A 7,354-nucleotide genomic window follows, 5' to 3' on the forward strand; every position below is an offset into this window, starting at 1 on the left:
TGGTAGAGCTGGAGAAAAGAAAAGGTGAGGGAGGGGGGTGCAGAAACTGAGGGGAGGAACAAAACAAGCGACTATCGTACTAGGCCTGATGACATTTCAGATAGTGCTGGAGGGGGTCGGGATACTTTTGTCAGTTAGCACAGCAACTACCTTTGGTGAAGTCACAGTTTATCTGAATGATAATATGGTTAACAAGTTCTTTCAACCACACCCTTTTGCCACAACCACACCTTCAAAATATCTTATCTCCTGGTATACTCGCCTGCCAGGGCAAACTACTATTGATTCCTTTCTTGGTTTTCTCACCTGCCAGGAAGAACTCCTACAACTACAATCAGTCTTAGTGGAAATAGTTGTGTCAAGGTTCTCCTCACCAGTATCCCATGTGAATAGGATTGAACAATGGCTGCTGCTTTTTATAGTCTCTTCACAATGTAGGTTACAGGATTCCCCCAAATTGGTATCCCTTAAAAGGGGAATTGCGCCCTTGTTGGCTTTGTACTCTGTATAGCCTCTTGGCTGTGGATAATGCAGGTTACAGGTTTCCCCAAATTGGTATACCAGAGAAGGGTAATTGCGCCATGTCGCCTCTTCACTTTATTTGTTTGGTATTCAAAATCATTAATTACTGCAAGGTGTCCTGCTTGGAGTGCCCTGGGGTCACCTTTGATTTCAGGCCAACTCACTGGTTTATTGTGGCGTCTCTTTTTCACTTTTTGATGCTGCGATGAAGCTTTTGCACTCAGCCCGCTCCTCTGCCAGCTTCCGCATAACTTCAGCGGTCTGCTCACTTCTTCTCCGGAGCTCTGCCAGCTCGGTTGCACCTCTGTGCCCTCACGCTCACCAATGCAGTACACACCGCGCTGGGAACACGTTTCGCATACAGTTGGGCCTCTTCTCCTATTGCCGTCCACAATGTCGCTTGCTGCTGCAAACACTCTGCAGTCTGGCCCGGTTTCTCTAATCACGTCCGCTTTTACTGGCCTTCTTCCTTCGACTGCTACAGCATTCTCAGGACTCCTGACTAATTCTGCCTCTACTACAACTGTCACACCGCTTCTCACCTGAAGCCCATTCTCCGGTATAAATGACCAGCTCAGGTGCCTTGTTCTATAACAACTAGAATGCACCTTCTGTTCTGCTGTACCTCTGATCCTCGGTACCTCTGAGTTCCTCTTCCTCGTCCCAGTACCACATGTATTATGGGTACTGAAGTTCATAGTGGTTTTGGTTCTTTCCTATTCAGTCGGTTTTAATTGTTTGGTGAATTGATAGTTCTCAGAGTTAGGTGTATGTAAAAGGTTTGAGATTTAATATTAAGGCCAGGACCTCCACCTAAGATAAAATCTTGATAATTAGAGGATGGCACATTTAATTCCTGAACCTCCAAGACACAAACCTTATGCTGTTTACATGACATTTTATGACCTGTTCATTGGCTAGTTTCATGGGAGGAACTTGTGCAATGATAGTATGCCATTTAGTATTTGGGAATTATGTGACTTTCATCCTCACAAGAAGATGAATAATGCATCTCTCCCAAAGGAGTCACCACTTCCCCCTGCCAGCCATCGCCTCACATGTGATCCTCCCCTAGGATACCACCCCCAGGGTTAGGATCGGGTAGCGTCTGCCTTCCCCTGGCCACGTGGGAAGAGATCCTAGATTGGGGTTCAGTGATGAGACTGCAGGATTCATCACACAGTTTAGGAGCAATTTGAGATAATGTCAAATTTTAATTTAAGATTCCAAACATATGTTGCAGGTTCTCATTACTCTCTGACACTCTTTATGTACTTGCCTCTGTCATGAGGATCCACTTGAAGCCTAAATCCAAGTGCAGCTCTTGGTACGATTCAGACCTGAATGCTCTTCATACGATTTAGCCCTGAAACGCAAGTGCAGGGTGCCTGAGAGGAAGTGGAATGCTACTGGCGCACTCGGACAAACTGGCCTGCCGTCTGCAGACTCTCTATCCTTGCCAAGAACAGAGCACACATCCAAGCCTGCATCTCTGCGGCATCTAACAACTTGGCCCAACTCTTAAAAATCTGCAAGGAGCTGGCCAACCCTTCTGCAGTCTCTACCTCTCCTGTCTCTTCCCAGGCCCTCTGCACAGCCTTGACTTCTCATTTCATCACTACAACTCAGGGCATCCTGTCCACCCTCTCTTCTTCCTCCTCCTCCTCCTCCTCATCCCCCTCCTCCACGCCTGGCCCGCCTGTGGCCTCCTCTCCTACCTTCTCTTCCTTTCCCTTTTTCACCCCAGATGATGTTTTATAGTAGTCCAATCTATGAAAGTCTTGTCAAAACAGGTTCTTGGGGGGCGTGGCCAGCGCGCGGACGTGAGCCGAGTGAGCTCCCGCAAGCACCAAAATAATCCTGCATTTTCATCCTGATTCCTGGGGGTTTCGCGCGGCATAAACACTGCGACCGAGCCCATAAAGCTACGGGCTCGGATGGACGGAGGTGGTGGCACCTGCCTGCCCAGACGACGGAGATAAATCCACATTTTGCCAAGGCCCAGCAGCGGAGCTACGCAACCAAGATGGCCGCCGGTGTCTGAGGACGGACTTCCTCCGCCTGATTGAGAGGCCCGAGATGACCTGACACGGCGGGGCACGGGACAGAACGGGAGGCGGACGCCCGGGACCATCCTCTCTTCCTCCACCGCGGAATCTGAGTCTACTCACCGGCTGAGCCCCGCTGACACCCGGAAGACGCCCAGACAGATCCGATCCGCGAGAGAAGTGGGGGGGGAAATGGCAGCCCTCCTGAGGTCCCGGTGGTGTGCGGCTCCTACCTCCTGACTCATATCCACTTTGGGACACCACGCCGTGACCACAACCGCGTTAGAAGTAAGTGATCGATCCTTGCCAACAGGGTGCCCGCTGAGGACTGTAGCGTACCAGCGGAGGGGGGACCACCACCTGCTTGGGTGAACAGCTAGAAGCGCCGGAGGTCCGCGTGTATTGTGAAGGCCCACTAAAGGGCGCTGGGCCTCAAAGTACTCTCATCACATAAGCCCCAGGCCCTGGTGGAAGAGGCTTTTGGAACTCACACCTCCCCACTTGACTCGCTGCACGGCCACCATCCCACACACCTGGGGGGTACGACCACTTCAACGGCGTACATACAATAATTCCCCCCCCGTCGTAGCAGACACCCCACAACTCCCGAAAATATGGGGAAGGACAGGCAGAAGAAACCAGCTACACAGAGCAGCATGGACCAGTTTGCCGTTGCTACTACCCCGGCCCCGGCGGACCCAGCAACACGACCAAACTCCCCCACGGGAGATGAATCCCTCTCCTTATGGGACGTAATGGCGGCCATCGCCAACTCTCGCTCCTCCATGGAGACCAAAATAGACAGTATGGCGGCGGATGTCTCCTTCCTACGCCACAAACTGCAGAAGTTGACTTCCAGAACAGGAGAGGTGGAACACCGCATCTCCGAAGCGGAGGACAACATCGACGGGATCAATCGTCAGCTGTCCCAAGCCTTAAACCGCCTGAAAGCCTTGGAGTCGAGAGTGGATGATGGAGAGGGAAGGTCCCACCGCAACAATGTTCGCATCCTGGGCCTGCTGGAGGGGGAAGAGGGACAATGCACGGAATTGTTCCTGGAGCAGTGGCTCGTGGACATCTTCAAGCCCCAATCCTTCTCAAAATTCTTTTTGGTGGAGAGGGCTCATAGAATACCTTCGGGCAAACCACTCCCGGGCGCTCCGCCCCGGACTATCATCGCTCGCTTGCTTAACTACCGCGACAGGGACGCCCTTCTGCAACTGTCACGCTCGCAAGGGACGATCACCCATAACGGCTCCTGAATCGCCTTCTTCCTGGACTATACCTGAGAAGTGCAGAGGGCACGGCAATCCTTTGAACCACTCAAGAAACAACTTGCTCAGATGAATGTGAAATACGGCCTGCTCTTCCCGGCCCAACTTAAGATCTATCATAAAGGCACTACCGTCCACTTCAACGACCCACAAGAGGCCTGGAAGTGGGCAGAAGCTCACATAGAAGGCGATTGGACTGCAAGACCAAGGAGACCGAGAGGACGACCCCGACCCGGACCGAGGCGGGCCTCCCCGAGGAGACACCCAGAACGGGGGGGACAGGAAATCCTGGAGCCAGCGGCACAGCAAGAAGAGGAATGAACTAACTATAGTCCCCTACTAGGACCTTAGAACACTGCTGGGACACGCAAGTGTGTACCGCCCGCACCTCCGATATCAACGCGCAATCTACCCACCATGGAAGAAGTCGACGATGGGCGCAAGGTGGGAACTCTGGGGAAAGGTCTGAGCTCTCCCCTGGTTAGACCTCTCTTTCCCCCCCCCCTCTCTTTTTCTTGCTGGTTTCGACCCTATCTAAGGGTCTGGTTTTTGAGCTGACACCTTAAGTTGAAGGATCAGCATGTTTGGGCGACAAGTACTTCGTGTTGGGGTGGAGTATGTGGTGGGGGTGTGTTGGGAAAGTTCAAAACTTTGTTGGTTACTTCAGGACTGCCATTTGTTCATGGGCCGAACTACTCACTGTCCCTTGTTAGGGACGTCTTGCACTATTCCACAAGGTAACCCTGCTTCCTTAGTACAGGCGAGAAATACACCGCCATCTCTTATGGATCGCTATACCCTAAGAATCCCCATCATACGTAGTAAATATCATCTACACAAACTCACACATCCCTCATGCAGCAGACTAAATCCTTGAAACTCCTCACTTGGAATGTGAATGGGATGGGGTCAGGGATCAAACGGCGCCTTATCATGCAATTCCTAAATAGACATTCCCCTGATGTGGCCCTCCTTACGGAAACCCACTTGGCTGGGGTAAACTGTGCTTTTTTCCAGAGAACTAACTATCGCCTTGCCTTTCATGCGGGGTACACAATGGGCTCCAGAGGCACCCTCATTCTGATACACAAACGTATACCATTTATTCAACATACCGTAGAACAAGATCCCAGGGGCCGATACGTGTTCATCCTGGGAATGATCTGGGGTCAAAAGGTGGCAATTGTCTCGATATATTCTCCACCGGGTCTGGGACAGGAATTACTGGATGACCTCACCACTCTTATAGGGAAACATCACCCTGACATATACATCCTAAGAGGGGATTTCAATGACACCATGAACAACAACACCGACCGCTCCCACCTCCGGAAGCGTAACCCAGATACCCCTACCAAATTAGCCAACTTTACATCTGCTCTTGGGTTCCGGGATGTATGGAGGGAGCTACACCCCGATGTTAGGGAATATTCGTTCCACTCTGGTGCCCACGGTTCCATGTCCAGACTGGATTATTTTCTTCTATCACACACCGACCTTTACAGGGCAATGTCCGCAGAACTGCTCCCTCGGGGCATCTCGGACCACTCACCGCTTTCGATGGAAATATGTATGCAGGGCGCCCTCCCCCCCAGAACGTGGAGACTTAATAGCTACTACCTGGGGTTCCCAGAGCTGATAGATCGCCTAGAGGAAATATCCGCCGAATACTTCGAAATTAATGAAGAATCGGTAGACAACCCCGTGACAGTATGGGAGGCATACAAAACAGTGCTCAGGGGTGAAATCCTCTCCTGGACGACACATAAAAGGAACACCCGGCTCCAAAAGATACTAGAGGCCGAGAAGGAAGTGAGCGACAGGGAGGCTAAACATATTTCCAATCCCTCGTCTGAAACCCATCGTTCCCTCCAACGCGCCCAAGAGCGCCTTTGGAACAGAGCGATGGATGACGCTAAGCAGGCCCACTGGCAGACTAAAGCGAGAGTATACGAACTAGGGGACAAAGCGGGCAAAATGCTCGCCTGGCTGCAGAAAAGAGACGAAGGACAACGCCATGTCCGGGAAATAGTCACACCACAGGGCGACAGCTATCACTCAGACGCTGAGATTGCTGAGGCCTTCTCGATGTTCTACGCAGACTTGTACCGAGCCCCAGCCTCTCCACTAGACCCCTCCCTCTTAGACGAGCTATCGTTGCCGACACTCTCCGTGCAGCAGAGGGAACATCTGGACTCTGCCTTATCAGAGGCCGAGATTTCGGAGGCAATATCTCAGCTCCAGCCGGGGAAAACACTGGGCCCAAACAGATTCCCCGTTGAAACCTGGCAAAAGCTAGGAGCAGACAAAATGGCGGCCCCCCTGCACAGAATGTTTCTTGCCGCCCGGGAACAAGGGACTCTCCCACCAGACCTGTGTAAGGCAACCATCGTGGTCATACCCAAACCTGACAAACCTCCACACGAATGTGCTTCCTACAGACCTATATCATTGATTAATGTAGAGGCCACGGTCCTCGCAAAGCTCCTGGCAAACCGGTTACAACTCGTTGCATCCACCCTGATTCACCCGGACCAATGTGGATTTTTGCCCCACAAATCGACCCGGATGAATCTACGCCGTCTCCATCTGGCAATGGAGAGATCTCCGATTATAATCGGACCTTTGGCCCTGCTGGCAATCGATTTTGAAAAAGCATTCGATTCAATTCGATGGGACAGCCTTTGGGAGATCATGCGCTGTATGGGATTCGGAGAAGTCTTTTTAGGATGGGTACAACTACTCTATACTAACACCCAGGCGGAGGTAAGGGTAAATGGATGGTCCTCTCGATCCTTCCCCCTGGGCCGAGGTACGCGGCAAGGATGCCCGCTCTCCCCCCTTTTGTTTGCCCTTGCAATCGAACCACTCGCTATTTGGCTTCGCCAAAATACTGCCTGGACGGGGTTTAGCTGGCCAGAGGGCTATGATGACCGTACATCTCTTTACGCAGACGATCTCCTTATATACCTGGGAGACCCATCTCGATCCTGCCCCATCGTAACACAGCTGCTTGTCCGCTTTGGTAAATTTTGCGGACTCAGAATCAACTGGGATAAATCAGTTTTCTTCCCTGTAAAGGGCAGAGAGCAGGCCATCCCCCAGGAGTGCCCGTACCGAGTTGAACGACAAGGCTTTCGATACCTGGGAATCTGGATATCTGGGGACTTGACAAGTTATGTAGAACACAACCTCCGACCGATCACAGACCGGTTCATTATCGACGTCCAACACTGGAAACTTGTCCCCCTGACCCTTATGGGTAGAGCGGCACTCTTTAAAATGATGACCCTTCCCAGATACCTTTACGTCCTTCAGAATGCCCCACACAGAATCCCAGATTCAGAGTTTCACGTAGTAGAGACACTTCTTAGGGACTTTATATGGGGGGGAGGTCAACCACGAATAGCGTTAACCACTCTCCAGAGATCGATCTGGGAGGGAGGAGTGGGAGTCCCCCGTCTCCAGACCTACTACTGGGCATCACAACTGGCTGTGGTTAATGATCTT

Source organism: Ambystoma mexicanum, chromosome 7q (assembly GCF_040938575.1).
Source record: "Ambystoma mexicanum isolate Mex_15411 chromosome 7q, UKY_AmexF1_1, whole genome shotgun sequence".
NCBI lineage: Eukaryota > Metazoa > Chordata > Amphibia > Caudata > Ambystomatidae > Ambystoma > Ambystoma mexicanum.